The 25,568-nt window shown below is 32.2% G+C and overlaps 2 long non-coding RNA genes across 2 annotated transcripts; both read left to right on the plus strand.

The window, feature by feature from the left end:
• Nucleotides 1-7,551: 7,551 nt before the first annotated feature.
• On the plus strand, nucleotides 7,552-9,790 carry LOC130948184 (uncharacterized). Its single transcript, XR_009072955.1, has 4 exons — nucleotides 7,552-7,845; nucleotides 8,028-8,771; nucleotides 9,217-9,445; nucleotides 9,674-9,790. It is a non-coding gene; the product is annotated as an uncharacterized LOC130948184 (long non-coding RNA).
• A 192-nt stretch (nucleotides 9,791-9,982) lies between these two features.
• Nucleotides 9,983-10,704, plus strand: LOC130951876 (uncharacterized). The gene is made up of 3 exons (XR_009074134.1): nucleotides 9,983-10,002; nucleotides 10,209-10,282; nucleotides 10,390-10,704. It is a non-coding gene; the product is annotated as an uncharacterized LOC130951876 (long non-coding RNA).
• Nucleotides 10,705-25,568: the final 14,864 nt, after the last annotated feature.

Raw genomic sequence — 25,568 nt, forward strand, 5'->3', positions numbered from 1 at the left:
AAGAGGAAGAGGAAGAGGAAGAGAAAGAGGAAGAAGAAGAAGAACCGTTCTGAGTGTAGCGCTTTGAAAACAGGAAAATCGAAAAAAAACGAAGAAGAATAAGAGGAAGAGAAAGAGGAAGAGGAAGAAGAAGAAGAACCGTTCTGAGTGTAACGCTTTAAAAACAGGAAACGGTTAAATAACGCATTAAAAGACCCATATATATAGCAACTTGTAAGACTTGTAAATCAAAAAGACTTATATGTGTAGCACTCCTCTATTCTTTGAAACCTTTGAAAATTAACAATTAAAGGGGAAGAGTTTAAAATTTTATAAAACTTTTACTTTAAGATGATCTTTTCAATATGGCATATGAGACTTTATTATTAATATATAGCATTATTACATCTCCACTTGATCAACATAATGTTTTAGTGGAGCGCACACAGAAAATCTCACTTGGACTACTTGTGTTATTTCAGTTAATATCTTAAAATCATTTAGCAATAATGTACTTTTTAACATCGGAATTTTCAAATGTTTACACTTATTTAATGTATAAAATAAATCTCTTGTTCTTTTTTTATTTTCTTTCGAGTTAAAAAATCTCCGTGTATATATATCTTTGGTAGACGTCTATTATTACCATTGATGATGATATTAGATTTTTTTTTTTTAAATACTCATAAATAGTTAAATGTGTCAAATATTATGAATGGAATGATATTAAAATTAAAATTAAAATGAATGGCTCTAATTCAATTTTAAAATCTAAATAATACGAAGGATGTTTTGTACCCTTTAAACCATTTAGAAATTATATCTCTGTGGAACATATAGTAAATGGAATGTGCACCTAGAACCATAATTAAGAAAATACACTAGAATCATGTTTAATCATAAATTCATAATCGTAGGTCTACAGGTCTACTGTGCGTAGATAAACACACACAAAATATACAAATAACATGATTTTTTATTTATATATACAACTATAGGTACACATACAAAAAATATTAGGTGGGTCACATTTCTTTTGTGAAAAGAAATCCTTTATTTATGCCTGAAGTGCGGTTCTCAAAATCAACAGTTAGACAATCTAAGAGTACTTCGAATTCTACAATTTTCAGATGGCAGTATGGCACCGATTTGAAGGTCAAACCCAAAATTTCCTCCGCAAAACAGGATCCCCTTATCGGCCCCACTCTCGTTTTTTCCTAGTTGCTGATAATAGAGGAAATAAATCTTCTAATTGTTTATGAATAATTAATTAAGTATATAAACCTCAAAAAACTGAGTAAAATTTTGAGTTTGTATTAAGAATTTTTTTTTTTTACTCCATGTAACAAAATATATCACAACATGTGCGTGTGTGCGTATATATAGGTATATTATTTTCAACTTGTGTGGGTAATAATCTGTTAACCAAAAACGAATTTTAAATAAAAATTAAATTGATAATAAATTAATTTTTAATTCATTAAATTAAAAATATTATAAAAAAACGTAAATAATTATATATTCTAAAAATTTAACACAAAGATTAAGGAAAGACGCATGTACCTGGTATGCATACTTTCATTCGTCATGATTGCGGATAATATATTGTAAAATAAGTTAAAGTACGTGGACATTTACCCTTGCGATAAGTTGCTACGTTGTAGTTCCACCGCTTGGGATGGTGAAACATGTCGACTATGCATGTAAATGATGTTGGTGGCATGCAAATAAGCATCCACGTGAATCCATTCTCGCCGAACACCACATGCAATAGTAATGGATATCAAACAAGCTATAAATTATATGTCATTTACAACGATGAATGGATGCCTCGTCATTTTCCTTTTGGACAAAAATGAGTGTATCATCCATCATATATATAACGGTGCTACGTTCTAGGAATCAGAAAAAAAAATATGGGATAAATCCGTTCAAAAATTGTATTTATGATCTTATATTTTTTTTCCCTAATATTTAAAGTATAGTAGACATTATCTTTATTAGACGATGTATTTAAGTGTAATAAATTTATTATATATTCTTAATTTTATAATTAAAATATATCATATATTTTTTTTATTATTATTAAAATTAAAATTTTTTAATTAAAGAGTTTTTTTATTTTTTTATCTTTATTTTTTTATTTTTTATTTATTTTATCTTTTTTATATATTATTATAATGATTAATTATAAATTTAAATATTAAAATATATAATATAATATTTTTTAGTTACAATTAAAAATTTTAAAATTAAAATATCATTATATTATATTACTTTTAACAACTAAAATATATCATGTAATAACACTCTTATTAAAATTGAGAAGAGATATTTTTTAAATTAATTTTTTTTAACATCCTCTTATTTATCTCTCCCTTTCTTTATTTTTCTTTATCATTCTGATACAATTAGTATTGGGCTAGCCTAATTAGAGAATTATATTATAAATAGAAGTATAATATAATAATGTAGATAGACATAATATGATTGAAACTCTATTTTTCTTCTTTGGCCCTAATTCTAGATATTTCTCTTTTATTCTCTCTGATTATCTTTAATTTTCTTTAGTTTTCGATACAAGTTCGTATCACATTCCCATTTTATATATAATTTATATTTTATATTACTAATTTGACAAACCAAAGTGTATCACAAAATATTAATTTATTATAATTAAAATAAAATATTTTACTCTAAAATTAACAAACTTTCTCTTTTTTTATTATCTTTTTTCTCTTTTTATTTCATTTTCTCTCTCTCTTTATCTTTTATTCTATAAAAAATAAAATTAATAAATAAAATAATATAATTCAAATAAATTTATAAAATTATAAAAATATATTAAATTTATAATTAAATACAATAAAAAATAATTCTATAATATGATTTATATAAAAAAAAATATTATTATGTGTATATGTTTTAATTTTTTATTTAATTTTAATTTTTTACTGCTTATATTTTCACTTCTCTTTCTTCAAATATTCATTATATATAATTTAAAAAAATATTAATATTGTAATTAATAATTAGAATAAAGATTCATTTGTTTAAAAAATTAATTTTTATAATTATTAATATAATTTTTTTATATTAGTATCTATCTATATTTTTGTATACATAGAAAAAAATATTATTTTTAAATAATAAATATGAAAATTAATTATTTTTAATTATATGATAAATTTAACATCTAATAAAATATAAAAGTATATACATTAAATTTTTTTAAATTTTAGATAATAAATATTAAAATTAATTATTAATAAAAAATTAAATTCTTTCACATGACAATAATAATTAAAAAAAATTATTATTTAATTTTTTTATTTATGGAGATTTTGGTCATTTTAATTGACATAGATTTTTTATCTTTTACGATCATTTTATAAAAATAATTTAGTTTTATAAATTTTTATACAATAATCTATAATTTCAGAACAAAATTGACATAATTTTAAAAAATTTAGATTCTCGTAATATTATTATAGACAACAATATTAATACTGACTAAAATTTATATTCTTTTTCGATACGATTTTTTTTATTAAAACTATTGTTAGATTGCTTGCCAATAATTTTTAGCCAACATATACTTTCTACATACACATGGAATATTTTTAAGCATTAATACTACTAGAAAAATCAGCTTTAATAGCGAATTTTGAGCGATAATACTATTATGATTACTGATTTTTATTAGTTAATTTTATTTTTTTAATTATATATTTTTTTATTTTATATATTATTTATTGAGTTAGAATCGATTTTAATATTAAGGTATAATGACAAATATTTTTATTGGGTCATTAAAAATTTAAATTTGTGCTAATAGATTTGTGAGTATTGTAGGTCCAAAACTAAATAAATGGTTAGCTAATTTTAGCCTACATTGCTGATACCAAACTTCAGTTTACATGTAATAGTTAGCAATATATTAATTTTATGAAGTTAAGAGAAAGAGTTCAACAAATCATAATTAATTAAAGAAAAAAAGTAAATGAAATAGTGGACAACGTTAGAAAAGAAATAAAAAACAGCAAGAACACAGAGATATCACAAGATCAAAATGTAAAAGATCATTACTAAAGTTAGATAGAGCAAAACAAAAATATAGAGTAATGAACAGTAGTTGTAATGTTGCGAAATGAAAAAAAATTACATGCCAAAAAAGACAGTAGCTCCAAAAATAATAAAAAATAAAAAATAAAATATAAAAATAATCGAAGTAATGGAGCAGCTCCAAAAACAGCAGAAGTAGTGAAGCAAAATAAAAAAAGAATGCATGTTAAGAAAGACAAGGACAATGGATAGAATTAGCTTGAAAAATGAAGAGGTAGCTAGTGATGGAATTTACATAGTAAGTTTCATACTATAAAGTTGAACTTTCAAATTAGAGCATATCATCTTAAATATTTGAGCTGAAATATTTTTTTTTTAATTTTGTGCTTTATTTAAAATTTCAGTGTTATGACTATTTAATACTTATCTTTTTGTAATTGAAAAAAAGGCATATCATGATGAGAAGAAAAAAATAAAAAAGCTATAAAAAAAAGAAGCAAGAGAAATACATTAAAAAAGTTAAAAGAAATTTTCTTTATATTTGGTTTGTGATGAATTAGGATTAGTTCTTCTTACCAAGTTGGGATAGTACTTGGTGGTCATTGAATCAGTTTGGGTTTTTCTTGCTAAGTTGGAATAACACTTGATAGCTGTTGAACCAGTTAGGGTTCTTCTTTGTCAAGATGAAACAACACTTGCTGGTGGCTAGGCTTGGGTAGAACTTTAGTGGTATAGGAGTGACAAAGTGGGCCGGCCCGCCCCTCCTAGGCTCACGTCATAAAACGGGCCAGCCAGCCTGTCTCGCCAATTAGTTGGGTTAAAAATGCTAGCCCAACCCACTTTATGGCGGATTGGCGGGTCGGATGCTAGCCTATTTGACTATTTTTTTTAAATAAAAATCATTAAAACTAATAAAAAATAATAATTAAAAAATTAAATACAAATAAAAAATTAAATTACAATATAATTTTTTTACTATTTTTTTAATTTTTAACTTCAATAAAGTTGTTCAAAATAATATTTATCAATAAAATCATCTTTATTTTAAAAAATAAATTACATAATTTAAACATATATACAAAGTTATGAGTCATGAGGGAGGGTAAGCGTGGCTCACCGAGGAGTTGACAGGTTAAAGGGGTAAAAAGAATTAGAGTTAGGTAAAATTGGGGTTTAAAATTGAGAATTTAGGGTTAGGACAGAGTATTAATTTAAAACAAAATTTAACCTAATATAATTAACTTCAAATATACTATTTATTTTTCAAATTACAAATTATTTGTAATTAAACACTTTAATTTAAAATTATAGATAAATAAATAATTTTTCTTTTAGTTCATAATATTACCCAAAATTTTAATTATTTCAATTTAAATTATATAAAATTTTCATTATTTAATTTTAAAAACTCAGGTTGTTATAGGTGTGAAATCAATGATAAAAGAACGGTTGAGACTTCGGAGATGCTTCCTCCTTTTAGATCGACTTTTCTCATTGTCTACTTCAACTTCTGATGATTCATTTCATGGCAGGATGTAAGTGACTAACACCAGGTTAGTGGTTATTAATCTCCTCTGCTTCAGATCAAACGCCAGGTCAGTGGTCATCCAATCTGAAAAGGGGTGAAGCTCTTACAATCCATTCCCTTTGTGATCCTACTCAAAATGTCACAGACAAGGTCGGATCTTCCGGATTAGAGAATGCTGCTCCATGATTCTAGCCTATACCACAAAGGCCCTAATCGCCCCGTACCTCGGTTGAACTGATGTCTCCAAGTCCCCAACGAAGTCGTGGATTAGCCGTCTAAGAGATGTATAATCAAGCTTGTGGTTCAATACTATCCCATCAAGGACTCGCAAGAACCCATGTAGAATAGGGATGACGGTCAAGTTACACTCCCAATTCATTAGGATGAAGAACGAAGATACATTTTAGAATATAATCAAGCATAGATTGAAATAAAATACTGATATTATTAATCCATAAGAATCAGCAGAGCTCCTAAATTTAACCTAGAAGGTTAATGGCTCACACTGTATAATAATGTCTAAAAGTAAAAGTGGAGAAAGAAGATCGATTATTCCTAAATAAGGGTGATCTTCTCTTATATATAATAACCTAGTAACTAAGAAGTACAAAATTATGATAGAATAGACTAGAGGTGCAAAAATTCACTTGTGGGTCTACTTGAGTTGAGTACTTAGGTTGAGTTTGGCATCCACTTTGAGGAATGGGGAGTGATTGGCGCTGCCTTATGCTTATGTTGGGCGTTGAACGCCCACTAGGGGGTGGTTGGCGTTCAACGCCAGCTTTGGGGCTCCTTTGGGGCGTTGAACGCCAGCTAGAGGGTAGCTACTTGGCGTTCAACACCCAAAATGAGCAGGCTTCTTCGAAGAAAAGTATAAACCATTATATATTGCTGAAAAACTCTGAAAGTTAGCTTTCCAACGCCGTTAAGAACGCATTCTTTGGACCTCTATAGCTCTAGAAATGTTCGTTTGAGTGCACGGAGGTCAGAATCTGGCAGCATATGCTACGCTTTCCTTGCCTCTGAATCAAACTTTGCCAAAACTCTTCAATTTCAGTTAGAAAATACCTGAAATCATCATAAAACACACAAACTCAACGTAAAATCCAAAAAGGTGAATTTTGCACTAAAACCTATAAAAATATAATAAAATTTAAACAAAACATAATGAAAACTATATGAAAATGATGACAAAACACGTATAAAATATCCGCTCATTAATAGCCCCTTAGCCATACGATCATCAGAGCCACCTGGATCCCAAGCTTGTGAATGGATTGAGAAATTGATGAAAAATTTAGATTCGGTCTCGCAGGATCTTCTTTGCACAAGCATCCTAACTCTTTGGCAAGCTCGAAACAAGGACATGTTCAATGAGAAAAATCAATCCCCAATTGAAGCAGCATAATTGACAAAGAAAAATTATAAAAATTACATTGAAACTCATACCCTCAATTTTAATAAAACCGTAAAATCACCTCTTAGAACTACAAACACTGAAAGTTGGAAGAGACCATTCACCACAAAGGTAAACATTAATATTGATGCCTCAATATTGATGATGGAGTAGTGGGTATTGGTGAGGCAGTTAGAGACACTAATAGAGACATTTTGATGATACCTACATGCAAAGTTTTCTTATCCATTCAATCCCATGAATCCGAAGCACTTGCATGTCTTATGGGCTTAGAGAAGGCCAGTAAATGTTACTTTTTTAATGTAATCATTGAGAGTGACACTACAAGAGGGACGGATAATAGCAGCGAAAAATTAGCAGCCATTTTTAAAATCGTCGCAAAAACGAAGGACTCGCGGCAGTTATGAACGCGGTTTGGCCGCCGCTGCAAAGCTGCTCAGGATTACAGCGGTTCAGTTTAAATAGCTGCACATCAATCACTTTGGGTATATATTATTATCATTAATTCATTATTATTATTATTATTAAAACACTAACGCTTTATACACTACTCCTCTTTAGAAAACACTCACCGCGCTCCAATCCCTCTTCTCCATCATCATACACTCCCCGCTAGCCCTAACTCTCAGCCCTAATTCCTATAGCCCTCCAGCCGTTGAAGCCCTCGCCTTTCGCAGCTCTCGCCATCGAAGGTATGCTCATTTCCTTGCGTCGCCAGAAGGTCGTTTCAGAGCTGTTGGTCGCGTTGCCGTCTCTGCCCTCGTCGTCAAGCCCGGACCTATCCTCGTCGTCAAGCTCGGACCTATCCTCGTCGTTGTCGGTTCATAGTTGCTGCTCGCCCGTCTTCTGTTCTCCTGTAAGCACTCATTCCTACTTCTTCAGTTGCGTTTTTCTAATTTGTATAATTGTTGTTGTATAGATTTTGACTTCTGACATAATTGTATGGATTCTGAGTTAATTCTAATGGATATTTGATTCTGAGTTAATTTTATGGCTATTGGTTTGAAATTGGGATTTTCTTCTGCACTAATTTTTCAGGTTTTTGGTGTTTCAAGTTCGTTAATTGGTTTTCGAGTGATAATTGTTTGTCCTTTATTATCGTCAGAGATTAGCATCAAGCTTCGCGTTGCATATGCAACAGAGATCTCCACTCGATTCGTGTTATCTCTCTTTATTCGACATCCGTTCTCAACTACTCTGCCTCCTCGTTGAGATCCGGCTTCAATTTCTCTCCAACGATGCCGACATTAATCTCAGGGAAGTTTCTTATTATTTTATTTTCTATTTAATTGATTTATCATTTATTTCATCTTTGTTTTTTTTTTTTGCTATCTAGTTTAATCTTGGAAGATGTTTTTAACAAACTATTGAGAGATGAATTTGCTTTTTTTGAGATTCAGATTTGGTTGTAAAATTTGAGTAGATTCTCTATAAAATTCATGTATGTTAGGGTTATCTATTAGGAATTAGGTTGACTTTTTGGATCAGTTTTAATTGATGAGTTTCCATTTACACTCTTTGTCTCTAATTCGAAAAATCTATTGACAGAACACAGTATTATAGTACTAATTAATCACTGTCACTGAATTGTTTTGCAACTTGTAATGATAATATAACTGATCATATTCTTGCTCATTGAAGGTTATTTACACATGAATGGAAGGTATAAGTAGTGCTAACACATTTGAAAATGGTGTACATCATTCTCAAGTTCGATGTAGTGGAGACTAGAAAGATACAATTGTCTGGAGATTTTACCAATCTGTCAGCTTTTAATGAAAGGTTGCTATTTATTGCAGAAGTTTGCATATTTCACTGATATTGCTTTAACTTTGGTCTATGTCCTGTAGAAGTATCACATGTTTCTTCAATTAAAAGAGTCATTATTTAGATTTCTTATTGGACATTTCTTTTTCAACTCAATTGGCAACATAAAAGAGTGATGTATTTTAGTTCCCATTTATACATAAAAGAGTATGTATTTTCATTCCCTTTTATATATTGATTTATAAATTGAAATTCATAAAAGATTGAAGGGTGCTACTTTCTTAAATGTTATCCTCTTGTGGAGAATCTGTTATTCTGACGTCCTGTGGTATATTGAGTGACAAAACTGATTTTAAAAGAAAGTTTGTTAAGTTATCTACTTTCTAAAAGCTTTCCTCTTTCGTCAATTCTTTCTCTTATTTCTCAAGGACTGAATAATTGACTTTTCTATAAAATGTAGTATTGCTGAGGATAGAGTTATTTTTTCAGTAGTGGACACAAAGCTATCTTTCTTTCAAGAGCATGCTGAAGAAGAAAGCCAATTTAATTACTTCTGGTGTTTGATTGAAAGAATTCAAGGTGAAGGAGTAACATCTAATTCCAAAGTTGAATTTTATTCAAAGCTGTGCTCACATGCTGATCATATAATGGAAACCATCTAGAGGCATTTCAAGAATGAAGATGTTCAGGTGAGTCTTCATTGCTAGAGTGAGATGCGGACTGTATGTAGTGTTAATCTTCAACAATAAGCTATCTTTTTATTTATTTAATTATTTTCAATACATGATATATTCTGTACTTCTTAATTCATAGTTGAATTATTGAAAAAAAAGTTAGTCAAAATAGCTGCAACAGCAAGCTATCTTTTTATTTATTTAATTATTTTTAATACATGATATATTCTCTCTCATCTGTAGGTTCTTCCGCTTGCACAGAAGCACTTTAGTATCAAAAGGCAATGTGAACTTTTATATCAAAGCTTGTGCATGATGCCTCTGAAATTGATTGAATGTGTGCTGCCTTGGTTGATTGGATCATTGACTAAAGATCTGAAAAATATGTAATTAGCAGGTTTTTTGTCTATTTTAAAATTTTCTTCTTGTGAAAATAAAATACATATATGATGAGTACTTTAGCATGAGACTTCCATATCTAATGATTTTTTGCAATTCATTCTAGCTCCAGCAACAGAATTTGCTGTAGTCACACTACTTTTGTGGTTGGGCTTGCAAGGCTCATAACTATGGTATGTGTTTGTCTTCAAGTGCATTAGCTATTGATCATAGGCCATAGCTAATTTGATTGGCTTTATGTGCAAGTTATTGAAAGTACCTGAATCTTTTCCTATTCAATTTTTAGTTTGCTTTTGTGATTATTTTTGTAATATATTTTACTTTACTGTAATGTTATTTCTATAGAAATATATTATAATTATTTAATTTCATGTTTCAGATAAAATTATATTCTAAGCTCTATGAATGTTGGTGATATATCATATATTATTTCATGCAGAGCACATTTCACATGTGAGTTAATCTTATTTGAATGTGATATAGAGCTTATTATCCTTGAACAATTTTATTTTGGTGCTTGAAATTGAATTAACCATTTTGGAAATGCCTTTTGGTATCAGTTTAATGAAGAGGCACACTCTCCATACATCAAGAAGTAGAAGACCATCATGCATCCAGGAGAGGTACAAAGGATTCAAATAGCTAGTGCTTTATATCAAGATCATGATATATATATCTATTTGATGATCCTTTTAATGTTGTTGATGCTCATGATATTTTATTTGGCGCTTCCTTTTGTATTATCTAATTTGGATCTTTAATAGGGTCATTACTAAATTTGTTATTACTTTACTTGTGATATTAATGCCGACATTTTTAGTTTGCTCTTATTTTTGTGTTTGCCTAGATGATGAAGCAATATAATTGAGTAGCTTTATGAAGCCAATTTTTTTTTTAATATAGATGTGAAAATTGTGGGGGTTATAAACCTCTGCAATATAATTTTTTTTTAAATTGCTTATAAAATTGCAGCGGTTTGTAAACCGCTGCAATTTTTTTAAAAAACCCTTTAGCCAAATTGCGGCGGTTTCAAACCGCCGCAAATAATCTAATCCCATTTTGTAGCGGTTGTGCCAGCGGTTCATTCGAACCGTCGCAAAATCAAATCTCCACGCCCTAACTTGCAACGGTTACCGAACCGCTGGTATGCTGTTTCGCGGCGGTTAAAAACCGCCGCAAATCCTCAAAAAAACCGCTGCAATTTCCAGTGTGTCTTGTAGTGTGACAATGTTAAATTCATTCAAAACCTTAAAGCAAAAAAAGTCCATAAAAAATTTTTTGATTCATTTATTAGTGATTGTTTAAGTTTAGCTAATAACTTTAGATCAGTAGAGTATTCTCATGTAAAAAGAAAAGGTAATAGGATAATTTGATTCTTACTAATCTAAATATTATGTGGATGGAAGATACACTTTTTTTTATATGTAATTTGGCCTATTCAAATATCATAGACTCTATTCATGAATGAATACTATCTCTTTACATTATTAAAATAATAATAATAATAATAATAATAATAACAATAATAATAATAATAATAATAATAATAATAAAGAATAAGAATTAAAAAATTATTTGATCTTAAATATTCGTAATAATATAAATTTATGTAATTTACAAATCCAGAAAATCTTAGAAGCTATCACCCGAAATTCAAGTTAAAAAAACATTTGAAAATGAAACAAATATGGAATATAAAATTTAAATTTTAGAATTAAAAAATATTTTGAAATAAGTAATTTATGAAATATAAAATTACGAGTAAAATTCGAATTTACGACCTCTAAATAAATATGAAAAATTATACCATTTAAATTATAATTTATTGATTAAAATTTAAAATTTAATACTTATAATTTAAATATTTAATATTTAAAATTTAAGATTATTTAAAGTAATCAGAGGTGGCGCCGAGTGGCCAGCAGTGGCTAGAGACTAGTGATAATTGGATGAAACCGTGGTGCTGAAAAGGTAGAGAAAAAATGAAAATAGATAAAAATATAATTTTAAAAAATGTTTTTTTTTTATTTTGTTTTATTAAATTTGTTGACAGTCTAATCATTGTTGGTTAAAAATGTTAGCTGCAATATTTTTCCTTAGCATTGTTGTTATAAATCAATTTAATTTTTTTATCAATTTAAAAATTAAATTTATCATGTTTTAAATACAGCCTAATACGATGCATCTAATTTTTATTTTTATCCGACGACGTAGTTAACAGAGGAACGATAATACATCATAGGGAGCCAATGACAGTAAATAACTAAATATTATATGAAAAAATACAGAAAAACAATTTTTAATTAGCCAATTTTAAATAATTACAATTAAATATAAGCATTTAGGTTACAAACTCAGTTGTGTGCTAATTTTTTTTTTAAAAAGAAAAAGAAGAAAGAAAACAATACAATGTTTAGTAAGTCACATGTATAGGTGCATGCATGCATAACATCATCAATAAATTATTTACGCCATCAAAGTCAGTGGTGATGACTCCTGAATGAAGGACATTCATCCTCATAAACATGAAGAAAAGAACACAATGATGTATGATTATGTCCAAAACTTATTAGAAAATGTTTATATAAATAAGCTAAGCTTCCACCAACACCAACACGTACGTAACCACAAATACATATCATCACTGCATCCCATGCATCGACCATATAATCCAAGTATCAGCCATACACAACACACCAAAACTAACACCGTTCCCAACAAAAAACAACGCACATTGATATCGTAATAATTTAAAAGGTAATTATTTTGATAAAGACGTTTAAAATATTTTTTTTTAAAAATGTTTTTAAGTAATTAAAATTTAATATATATAATTTATTGAATCATGTTATTTTTATTAAAATTAAATCACACAAATTGATTTACTTGAAAAACCATTAAATTGTACTTTGAACCAATTTGAACTAATATTTTTTTAATAAAAAATAACTTTAATATTCTTATTATAAAAAATGACTAAAATACTATTATTATTATTATTATTATTATTATTATTATTATATAAAAATTTTGAGAACCCTAAATTCTAACCGTTTTTTTTCTTCGTTATATAGTTAGGATAGAGGGTTTTCAAAATCAAAACATATATATAATACGAATATTTTAATTATTTTTTATAATAGAGTTATTATAGTCATTTTTTATTAAAAAAATATTAATTTAGATTGGTTTAAGATTTGATTTATTGATTTTTTGATAAAATCAATTTGTCTATCTAATTTTAAAAAAAAATATATTTTAATCGATTATATATATTAAATTTTGATTACTAAAAAACATCTTAAAAAAAAAATTTTAAGTATCTTTATCCAATTTAAAAATATAGTTACCACAAGCTGGTTCTTTTCAATGCATAGCATACACGGATACACCATCTGCTAGGGGGTGTACATGGTTAATGTTTAAAAAAAAAAAAAAAACTAAATTTGATTTCAATTACTCAGAAATCTTGTTTTGGTTTAGTAAACTAAGCATTTTAAAATTAAAAAATATTATAAAAGTAATAAATGATTTTAAACTGATTTTAAAAATAAAAATCAGTTTTAAAATAAAACATTTTTTCTATTTAAAAATTAATTTTTTATATTAAAAATCGGTTTTAAAAATACACATTAAAAATAAATTAAATCACATATATATTTATATATAAATATATTAGTAACTAATTTTAGTGTACAAATAATATTTTTGAATTAAAATAAAAAATGCTTATTATGAGCTTATATTATTAACATATATCCCTTCTAACCCTTATTAATTAGGGAATTATTATGGCATGCAACTCACTTGATCCATAAAAAGATCTCAATTTCTCTAGAAATTAAATAAATAAGCATTATTTTTTTCATTTTTTGAGTTAGTGTTAATGTTCATGCACATAAATTAAGCTAAAAGTACCACTTTCTAGTCTCTAGAGAGACACAGAGTGAGAAGCTTTCAAGAGCTTATGAAGCATGTTTCAAGCAGTTGATAACGATGAACTGAAGTTTTTGATGCGTGCATGAATTCGAATTAAATCACCAAGAATTTGTGAACACCTAATATGAACTTGTGATTTAATTAATTTTTTATTCTCTTCATGTATTCGTATATATAGGCAGAAAGAATTAATTAATTAATCACATGTAATAAGTTTCTTATTTTTTTTTTTAGATCTGAATTGTTGTGCTATAAAATCGACAATCTAGCTGATTTGTCTTTTGTTTTATATATTATTAGTAGCAAGGGCCAAGAAGATGTTGTCTTCGCATGACTCGAATGATAGACAAATTGTGTTTTGTAATTTGTACTATGAAAAATGACAAGTCATGAAAATTGGAGCTTCGAAAAGACATGCACATGGTACATTGAAAATAAAAACAAAGCGATTTTTGATGGAGAAGAAGAATATTGGAATGACAGTGTTGCTGCGTAGGTCAACAAAGTGAGTGTTGTAAACCACATATTTTAATTTTCACAGATGCATGCCGACTAACTAACTTCCTTTAGAGCCACACAAAGCGAAGGAGACAAATCATATCGGATCAAGATTTTCTGCATACGATGCTGTCTTCAAATGAAATGAAAATCAAAGAGAGAAAAGCTGACTCGACTCATCGAAGATTCTAGTTATTGGTACATTGCATGCATGCATCAATCATCAATGGGGTGTAATATAAAAAGAGCATAATAAACTGACAGGTTGAGAGGTCATAGATAGAAAAGAAAGAATGAAATGAAGGGTCAGCAGTGGAAATTAAAAGAATACAAAAGTACAGAGAAGGTACTAGCTCCACTGGGGCATGTAATTGTTAAGCTTCTGATTCTACCTCATTTGGCTGCATCACAAATTCAGGATCCAACATACATTGCATGTTATTCTACACAAGGAACTGGTACTGATTATATTCTTCCAATATATGGTGGTTAGAGTAGTTGTCATGGACCTATATATAACATCTGATCTCATGAAGTATGTGTTTTGAGCACTGAAATTAAAATGTGATATATGATCCAACCTTTCTTGGAGTAGTATCGTAGTTAATGTTGTATGCTGGTATAATATAAATTATTAGTTGTTGTGGAAATTCATTTAAACAAAAAGAAAAACGCCACTTCATGTGAATTCCTACCAGAAACTTATAATTATATTCTATATATTAGCGCGTCTGAACAATTATGTTACATGTACATTAAAATCAGTTATCAAAATTAATTACTAGTATAAAATATATGTTGAAATATAAAATATATATTGAAAATAAATTAAACAATACATATATTTATACATAAATATATTGTGGCTGATTTTGATGATTAATTTTAATATACAAATTAATTAAATAGCATTTTTTTATAATATAATATATAAATTATTTAACTGCAAGTTTCATTATGATTAATTATATATACACTGAAATTTTCAGAGGAGCTTCCAAGTTTTATCCCTTAATCCTTATAGAGCTCAAGTAATTGCATTGACCCAGAGTCAACTCTGTTATATCAATGTGAAAGGGGAAATTTACAAGTGTTGATTCGTAAAAAGCTTACAATATAGGCACAACTTAATAAAAAAAATAGTTTAAAGTTAAATTACATTTGTTTATGAAATGTAAATATAACTGGCTGCACATAAAACATTTTCACATGGAAAACACATTATAAGTAAATAATAAAACTAGATTTGTGGCCAAGAATGAAACACATTTACGAGTCTTGATGGATCCGACAAATCCAATCCAAACGTGTACTGGACAAATGATCAATTACATTATGATATTATTTCTTCCATTAGCCTTTAATTTCCACATGGGTGGGGTGGATAGATTTCACTTCAGTGTCCTTTAGTTTAACAGAAGACACTTGCCCAATAAATTGGAAGAAAAGGGTACGTCCCATCTGGCCCATGAAGCTTTTTTTCATATAAATATAATATAACTAACAGTTTCAGTTTTGGTTGAATCTTGAATGACCTAACAGATCTAATAGGCATGCATACCAGTGTATGTTGCATTAAAGTATTAGTAGGGCTCATTTTTTTTGGATATGAGAAGTATATATGTGTTGTGTATTATTATAAAAAATATAGGTGTTAAACATGAATGTGGGATAGTTTTTTTTCAAATAGGGATGAAGAAATCAGACCATCCGATTTCACTGTAAAAAATTTTGGTGAAGGTAATCGTCCAAAAAATTAAAAAAATTTGGAGTACACAAATAGGACCCTCCGATTTATGTACTCCAAATTTTTTTAATTTTTTAAACACAAATTGAACCCTCAGTTAAAAAATCAGACGGTTCGATTTTTACTCCTAACACCATTTTTTATACTCTATATACTCTATATCTACGTTCTACAACATTTTTTATCCCACATTTAAATTAAAAAGTGTATTATTAATCCTGCATGCAATAATGATCCTATGATAGTAGTTAGCATGCATACATGCACACTTGCAAAATTAACAAGGACATGTTTGAGCATCTCTCTGCTGTGACCACTTGGAATCAGATGAATCACCTTTTCCTGCAATATATTACATAAATATAATAATTGTTCTCTTTCATACATATACAGGGTCAAAAGTAACTAATCCTCAACGTTTTCTTGTTCTCCTGTTGTTGTTGGTATTTAATTATTTATTTATTTATATCTCCATAACATCATCCTCTTTTTACCAATCATCTATTTGTTCTGTTATTCTATTATAAAAAAAGATAAATATAATGTCATGTTTTCTTTAAATCCTCTTTCGGTAGTTAATTGGTAAAATGATATGAATTTATCATCTATCACATTTTATCTTGATAAATTTTTATAATAGCTTCTGACAGAATTTTTTATAATGATTTTTGAGATTCAAATTTGTCTATAATATTTTTTTAGCTAAAATTTCGGACATCATAATAATATTTGTGTCATTTTTTTGCTGAGTCAGCTATTAGAGTGCTGACGTGGCTATCTTTGATCACACCAAACACTCCCAATCAACTGCTAAATGATGTAATATTATTTCAATTTATATTCAATCTGGTCTCTCGCTCAATATATAATCCTAATCTCTAATGTGCATAGCGCTCATTGTGCTTTTCATCTTATTCTTCTTCTTCATCTCTTTCTTTTTATCAATGATTGTTAATGTTCAGAAACAAAGATAAGAGGTGATATCACTAACCTTAATGTGCATCATTGCTTTTGTGTTAGACTTAGTGCTACCATCTCCTATCATAGTTTCTTAATATTAACATTAACCATCGATAAAGAAAAAAGAGATGAAAAAAATCGAGATGAAAAACACAATAAGCACTATACACATTAAAAATTAGGATTATATATTAAGCAAAGAATTAAATTAGGTATAAATTAAAATGATGTCACGTCACTTAATCATTGGAAATGTCCAGTATGGTAAAAAAAATAACTACATCAGTACTTCAATAACTGACTCAGCATAAAAAATGTCTCAAAGATTATTATGATGTCCGAAGATCTATCTAAGAGACTATTACAAAAAAAAATTAATTTTAAAGACCATTATAAAAAATTCCGTGAATTTTAGAAATTATTATGGGATTTCTTTCATTTTATCTCCAACATTCAACGCCTTAGGTACGTGTGGGTTGTCGGGTGTCGGGACAAAAGTATAGGAGTTTTCATACATGAAATTTATGTAATAAAGTTCCATGTCTTTTAATAAATAAAACTCTTTATCTTTGGGAATAAAAATAAAAAAGTTCTATGAAACCATCTCATAATTTCACTTTCACCTCAACAGAAAAACTTACGGGAATCAAGCACAAATGAAGTACCCGAGTATATGCATCCCATGAAAACAAAGCAAATCTAGAAACTAAAACAGCTTTAGTCCCAAAAACGGAATTTAAATAGTATTAGAATTGGCCCAAAAGCTCCATCTTTTTTATCTATGCCCATAGGCTGCAGGCCCCTCAAGAGTCCACAAAACATATTTTGATCCTCTCATGTTCATGTCCACAAAACATAGTTCGTATTTTTTTTTTTAAACAAGAAAAAGGACAGCTGCATTAATTTACCCAGTTCATATCACGGAAATTAGAGGTTTACAATCACAAAACTTACCACATTAAATGTGTTGTCATAAATTTCTTTATTCCACCTTTTTTAAAAGGCTGCGCAAACAGAGCAATACATGTACATAGTTTAATTGTTTTTAAAGGGACACCCACCGAAGAAGATTTTCACAGCATGAACTTAGTTAGAATAAAAAATTCATACCTTGGTCTTAGGTCTTGAATGGTGTTCGAACTTAACTGAGAACGACCTCGAAGAATTAGCAAACCTTTTTGGACTAAAACCTGAGTCCTTGGCTGATGCATTGGTCTCTGATCGATCGCAAGGGTTACCTTGCATACTATGCTGCATCAAATTTGGACAGCGCTTGTAGTAATGACCGTACTTGTGGCAATTAGAGCATGCTCCCTTCTTCCTCCAAGAAGACCTCTTGGAAGGGGCACCTTTGCTTTTGACAACAAAGGGATCGTTGATGCCTTCCACGTTAACATTAGGAGTTGACTTGCCTTATTTGCGTGACTGCAAATGGATAACTAACTTCACAAGTTCAGACTGGACTTCATCAAAGTCTGCAAGATCCTTGCAAGCAATATCACACAGCTTGTTACAATTCGATGCCAATGCACCAACTCGAAACTTTAACACCCTTTCGACGTCATCATTCACGGGCATTTCTGTGCTAATAAATTCGTTCTTTGCATTCTTTGTCCACCTTTATTAGATCAACAAATCTGGAAATTCAAGTATGTTTTCGAACTTCATGGCACATACAGGGAATACCACGTGATTCAAACAGCTTGCACGAGCACGAGAACAGATTCTTACTTCTATCGACTTCCACCCGTCGATCTTTGGCCGGGTCTCCGAGAGCAGTCACACTGAACTCTACCTTGTCCAAGGTTGTGCTTAGTACCTTGATGTTCAAAGCCCCTTCCCTCTGAATCTCATTACGAATTTCCTTAAAAATGTTTCGAGTGAAATAACATGATGCAGATCTTTCATATACCTCCAACGAGGTAATTATCACTGGCTCTGAGCACTGAGACTTAAAGTCAGCTATTAATTTGTTATTTCTATACTCCTTTAAGGCCCTATCCAGGTTGTGCATGAAGTCAATGAGGGTGTTCTTGCGATTAACATAAAACCTGATGAGAGAATTTATACCTTCGCACTGTGCCGTCGTCCTTATGTAACCAAAAAACTTATCCTGGAGGAAACAATGGGACCACATCGCACGAGTTTCATACGTTTTTTTCCATCCAGGTACTCCCAACAAGGTTGTACTTATCCAAAATCGTTGTTCATCTCCGATCAAAGTCTCTGCGGTTGTTGTTGTCGTATATAAGACCCTTAAAATCGCGCAGGAAATTCGGATTCTTTATATTTTAACATGCTTTTTGGTGCACGAAATTGCAATCACGCTTTTGCAATCCCGCACAACTAACCAGCAAGTGCACTGGGTCGTCCAAGTAATACCTTACGTGAGTAAGGGTCGATCCCACGGAGATTGTCGGCTTGAAGCAAGCTATGGTTATCTTGTAAATCTTAGTCAGGATATCAGAAATTATCAGGATTGATTGTGAAAAGCAAAAGAGCATGAAATAATTACTTGTTTTGCAGTAATGGAGAATAGGTTGAGGCTTTGGAGATGCTCGGCCTTCTGAATCTCTGCTTTCCTACTGTCTTCTTCCTCAAACACGCAAGGCTCCTTCCATGGCAAGCTGTATGTAGGGTTTCACCGTTGTCAGTGGCTACCTCCCATCCTCTCAGTGGAAATGTTCAACGCACCCTGTCACGGCACGGCTATCCATCTGTCGGTTCTTGGTGCACGAAATTGCAATAACACTTTTGCAATCCCGCACAACTAACCAGCAAGTGCACTGGGTCGTCCAAGTAATACCTTGCGTGAGCAAGGGTCGATCCCACGGAGATTGTCGGCTTGAAGCAAGCTATGGTTATCTTGTAAATCTTAGTCAGGATATCAGAAATTATCAGGATTGATTGTAAAAAGCAAAAGAACATGAAAGTGGTACTTGTTCAGCAGTAATGGAGAATAGGTTGAGGTTTTGGAGATGCTCCATCTTCTGAATCTCTGCTTTCCTACTGTCTTCTTCATCAAACACGCAAGGCTCCTTTCATGGCAAGCTGTATGTAGGGTTTCACCGTTGTCAGTGGCTACCTCCCATCCTCTCAGTGAAAACGATTGCATATGCTCTGTCACAGCATAGCGGAATTTAGCTGTCGGTTCTCGGTCAGGCCGGAATAGAATCCATCGATCCTTTTGCGTCTGTCACTAACGCCCCGCCTGCTAGGAGTTTGAAGCACGTCACAGTCATTCAGTCATTGAATCCTACTCAGAATACCACAGACAAGGTTTAGACCTTCCGGATTCTCTTGAATGCCGCCATCAGTTCTAGCTTATACCACGAAGATTCTGGTTAAGGAATCCAAGAGATATCTACTCAATCTAAAGTAGAACAGAGGTGGTTGTCAGGCACATGTTCATAGTTGAGAATGATGATGAGTGTCACAGATCATCACATTCATCCGGGTTAAGAGCAAGTGATATCTTAGAATGGAAGCAAGCATGATTGAATAAGAAACAGTAGTAATTGCATTAATCCATCAAGACACAGCAGAGCTCCTCACCCCCAACCATGGGGTTTAGAGACTCATGCCGTGGAATGTACACAAAGAAACGTGTAAAAATGTCATGAGGTACAGGTACAATGTCAAAAGATCCTATTAATAGTAAACTAGTAACCTAGGATGTACAGAAATGAGTAAATGACAGAAAAATCCACTTCCGGGCCCACTTGGTGTGTGCTTGGGCTGAGCAATGAAGCATTTTTGTGTAGAGACCTTTTCTGGAGTTAAACGCCAGCTTTCATGCCAGTTTGGGCGTTTAACTCCAAGTTTTATGCCAGTTCCGGCGTTTAACGCTGGAATTTCTGAGGCCGAATTGCTATGCCGGTTTGGGCCATCAAATCTTGGGCAAAGTATGGACTATCATATATTGCTGGAAAGCCCAGGATGTCTACTTTCCAACGCCGTTGAGAGCGCGCCAATTGGGCTTCTGTAGCTCCAGAAAATCCACTTCGAGTGCAGGGAGGTCAGAATCCAACAGCATCTGCAGTCCTTTTCAGTCTCTGAATCAGATTTTTGCTCAGAACCTTCAATTTCAGTCAGAAAATACCTGAAATCACAGAAAAACACACAAACTCATAGTAAAGTCCAGAAAAGTGAATTTTAACTAAAAACTAATAAAAATATACTAAAAACTAACTAGAAGATACTAAAAACATACTAAAAACAATGCCAAAAAGCGTATAAATTATCCGCTCATCACAACACCAAACTTAAATTGTTGCTTGTCCCCAAGCAACTGAAAATCAAAATAGGATAAAAAGAAGAGAATATACTATAGACTCCAAAATATCAAAGAAACATAGTTCCAATTAGATGAGCGGGACTAGTAGCTTTTTGCCTCCGAACAGTTTTGGCATCTCACTTTATCCTTTGAAGTTCAGAATGATTAGCTTCTTTAGGAACTCAGAATCCAGATAGTGTTATTGATTCTCCTAGTTAAGTATGATGATTCTTGAACACAGCTACTTTATGAGTCTTGGCCGTGGCCCAAAGCACTCTGTCTTCCAGTATTACCACCGGATACATACATGCCACAGACACATAATTGGGTGAACCTTTTTAGATTGTGACTCAGCTTTGCTAAAGTCCCCAATTAGAGGTGTCCAGGGTTCTTAAGCATACTCTTATTGCCTTGGATCACAACTTTATTTCTTTCCTTTTTTCTTTTCTTTTTCTTTTTCTTTTCTTCTTTTTTTTTCGAAATTTTTTTTTTGTATTCACTGCTTTTTCTTGCTTCAAGAATCATTTTTATGATTTTTCAGATCCTCAATAACAGTTCTCTTTCTCCTCATTCTTTCAAGAGCCAACAATTTTAACATTCTCAAAACAACAAATTCAAAAGACATATGCACTGTTCAAGCATTTATTCAGAAAACAAAAAGTATTGTCACCACATCAAACTAATTCAACTAGTTTCAAAGATAAATTCGAAATCCTGTACTTCTTGTTCTTTTGTGATTAAAGCATTTTTCACTTAAGAGAGGTGATGGATTCATAGGACATTCATAACTTTAAGGCACAATCTTTAAATTTTATTAATTATGAATTAAGAACAAGACTCAGAAAATATAAAATGAAACTAAAAATAGAAAACAAAAAAAACGCAAAACATAGGCTCCTAATAATAGAGGTTTTCATAGAGTTAGGACTCAACAACCTTGATTTTGAGAAGTGGATGCTCCCTCAGCTTGAGAGGAGAGCTTTTGGCGTTTCATCTCTTGGAGTTCACGCCCCTGCTTCTCTTGTTCCTTCAGTAATTTGCAGAGCATGCAGTTCTGATTCTGCTGTTCTTCCTTCAGTTGCTCCATAGTTTCTTGCACTTGGTAATAGATACTTCTAGGCTGGCCCAGTAGCCAATTTCAGGGAATTCAGGGAGGAACTCCTGCGCCCTCCTTTTGATAGAGTTTTCTTGCATTTGTCCTTCCATTGACTTCTTGGTGATTGGATGTTCAATGGGTATGAATTCATCTACTCCCATCTTCACCCCAGCCTCTTTACAGAGCAAGGAGATCAAGCTTGGATAAGCCAGTTTGGCTTCAGTGGAATTTTTATTTGCAATTGTGTAGATCTCACAAGCAATCACATGATGAACCTCCACTTCTTTTCCAAGCATAATGCAATGAATCATCACTGCTCTCTTGATGGTAACCTCAGAACGGTTGCTAGTGGGCAATATGGAACGCCCAATAAAGTCTAGCCAACCTCTTGCAATTGGTTTGAGGTCTCCCCTCTTGAGTTGGTTTGGGACACCCTTAGAATTGGTTATCCACTTAGTTCCAGGGAGGCATATGTCTTCTAGAACTTGATCCAACCCTTTATCTACTCTCACCATCCTCCTATTAAAGGAGTCAGGATCATCTTGCAGTTGAGGTAACTTGAAGATTTCTCTTATTTTGTCCAGATGGAAGTACATAACTTTCCCTCTGACCATAGTTCTATAGGTATGGTAAGCGGTTCCAGTCATTCTCTGCTTATCTGTCAGCCACAGATTTGAGTAGAATTCCTGAACCATGTTCCTTCCAACCTTTGTCTCAGGATTGGTTAGAACTTCCCATCCTCTGTTTCGAATTTGCTCTTGGATCCCCGGATATTCATCTTCTTTCAGATCAAATTTTACTTCCGGGATCACTGACCTCAGACCCATTATTTTGTGATAATGGTCTTCATGTTCTTTAGTTAAGAACTTCTCTTGATTCCAAAGATTCTTTGGATTAGTCTCTTTCCTTCCTCTTAAATTGGTTTGTTTTCCCTTAGGAGCCATGATATTGATGAATCTTGGCTTAGTGATCACGGAAAAGCACACCAAACTTAGAGGTTTGCTTGTCCTCAAGCAAAATAGAAGAGAGAAGAGAGGGGGAGGAAGAGGAAATTCGAATGGTGTGATGGAATGAGGGAGCCAAACGTGTATTTATAAGGTGGGGAGGGGAGTTTTCGAAAAAAGAGAGAGAGATTTGAAAAGATATGGAAAGAAATTGAGAAAAGGGTGAAATTTTTGAACAATGTTTGTAATTGATTTGAAATAAATTTGAAGAATGGTTTTGATTTTTGAAGATTTGAAAGTGAATGATGAATGATTGAAGTGTGATTTTGTAGAAAAGTATGGGTGAGAAAAGGAAAGTTTGAAAAAATTTGATTTGAAAACAAAATTGTGGTCCCCCCACCTTGCTGGCGTTAAACGCCCAGAATGGCACCCACTCTGGCGTTTAACGCCCATTTGTTGCCCCTTTTGGGCGTTTAACGCCCAGCCAGGTGCCCTGGCTGGCGTTAAACGCCAGAATTCCTTTGTCACTGGGCGTTTTTCCAAAACGCCCAGGATGCTGCACACCTGGCGTTAAACGCCCAGAATGGTGCCCATTCTGGCGTTTAACGCCCAAAATGGTACCATTACTGGCGTTAAACGCCCAGAATGGTGCCCATTCTGGCGTTTAACGCCCAAAATGCCCCTTACTGGCGTTTTTTCGCCAGTAAGCTCATTTTCTCTGCTTTTTAAGCTGAATCCTTCTGTAACTCTGTGAATTCCTTCATTTTTGATACTTGCCTCTGTAAGAACAAATCATATAACCTCCTAATGACTGGGTTGCCTCCCAGCAAGCGCTTCTTTACTGTCTTTAGCTGGACCTTCACTGAGAATTACTCAAGTCTCAGTTTTGAGCACTCCTGCTCAAAATTGCCTTCAAGATAATGCTTGATTCTCTGTCCATTAACAATGAACTTTCTGTCAGAATCAATATCCTGAAGCTCAACATATCCATATGGTGACACTCCTGTGATCACATACGGACCCCTCCACCGGGATTTGAGTTTTCCTGGAAACAATTTGAGCCTGGAGTTGAAGAGCAGAACCTTTTGTCCTGGCTCAAAGATTCTGGTTGACAACTTCTTGTCATGCCACTTCTTTGCCTTTTCCTTATAAATTTTTGCATTTTCAAAGGCATTGAGTCTGAACTCCTCTAGCTCATTTAACTGGAGCAATCTTTTTTCACCAGCTAACTGAGCATCCATGTTTAGGAATCTGGTTGCCCAGTAGGCTTTATGTTCCAGTTCCACAGGCAAATGACAGGCCTTCCCATACACCAGTTGGTATGGAGAGGTTCCTATAGGAGTCTTGAATGCTGTTCTGTATGCCCACAGAGCATCATCCAAGCTCTTTGCCCAATCCTTTCTTCGGGCTATCACAGTCCGTTCTAGGATTCTTTTTAGCTCTCTGTTAGAGACTTCAGCTTGCCCATTTGTCTGTGGATGATACGGAGTTGCCACTTTATGGCTGATTCCATATCTAACCATAGCAGAGTATAGCTGTTTGTTGCAGAAATGAGAGCCCCCATCACTGATTAGTACCCTGGGAACACCAAATCTGCTGAAAATGTTTTTCTGGAGGAATTTTAGTACGGTCTTGGTATCATTAGTGGGTGTAGCAATTGCTTCTACCCACTTAGATACATAGTCCACTGCCACCAGAATGTAAGTGTTTGAGTATGATGGTGGGAATGGCCCCATGAAGTCAATTTCCCATACATCAAACAATTCTATCTCTAATATCCCTTGTTGAGGCATGGCATATCCGTGAGGCAGGTTACCAGCTCTTTGGCAACTGTCACAGTTACGCACAAACTCTCGGGAATCTTTATAGAGAGTAGGCCAGTAGAAGCCGCACTGGAGGACTTTAGTGGCTGTTCGCTCACTTCCAAAATGTCCTCCATATTGTGATCCATGGCAGTTCCATAGGATCCTTTGTGCTTCTTCTCTGGGTACGCATCTGCGGATCACTCCGTCAGCACATCTCTTAAAGAGATATGGTTCATCCCAGAGGTAGTACTTGGCATCTGAAATTAATTTCTTTCTTTGCATATAGCTGTACTCCTTGGGTATGAACCTCACAGTTTTATAGTTTGCCATATCTGCAAACCATGGAGCTTCCTGAATGGCAAAGAGTTGCTCATCTGGGAAAGTCTCAGAGATCTCAGTAGAAGGGAGGGACGCCCCAGCTACTGGTTCTATTCGGGACAGATGATCAGCTACTTGGTTCTCTGTCCCTTTTCT

This window comes from Arachis stenosperma, chromosome 9, assembly GCF_014773155.1.
Source record: "Arachis stenosperma cultivar V10309 chromosome 9, arast.V10309.gnm1.PFL2, whole genome shotgun sequence".
Classification (NCBI taxonomy): Eukaryota; Viridiplantae; Streptophyta; class Magnoliopsida; order Fabales; family Fabaceae; genus Arachis; species Arachis stenosperma.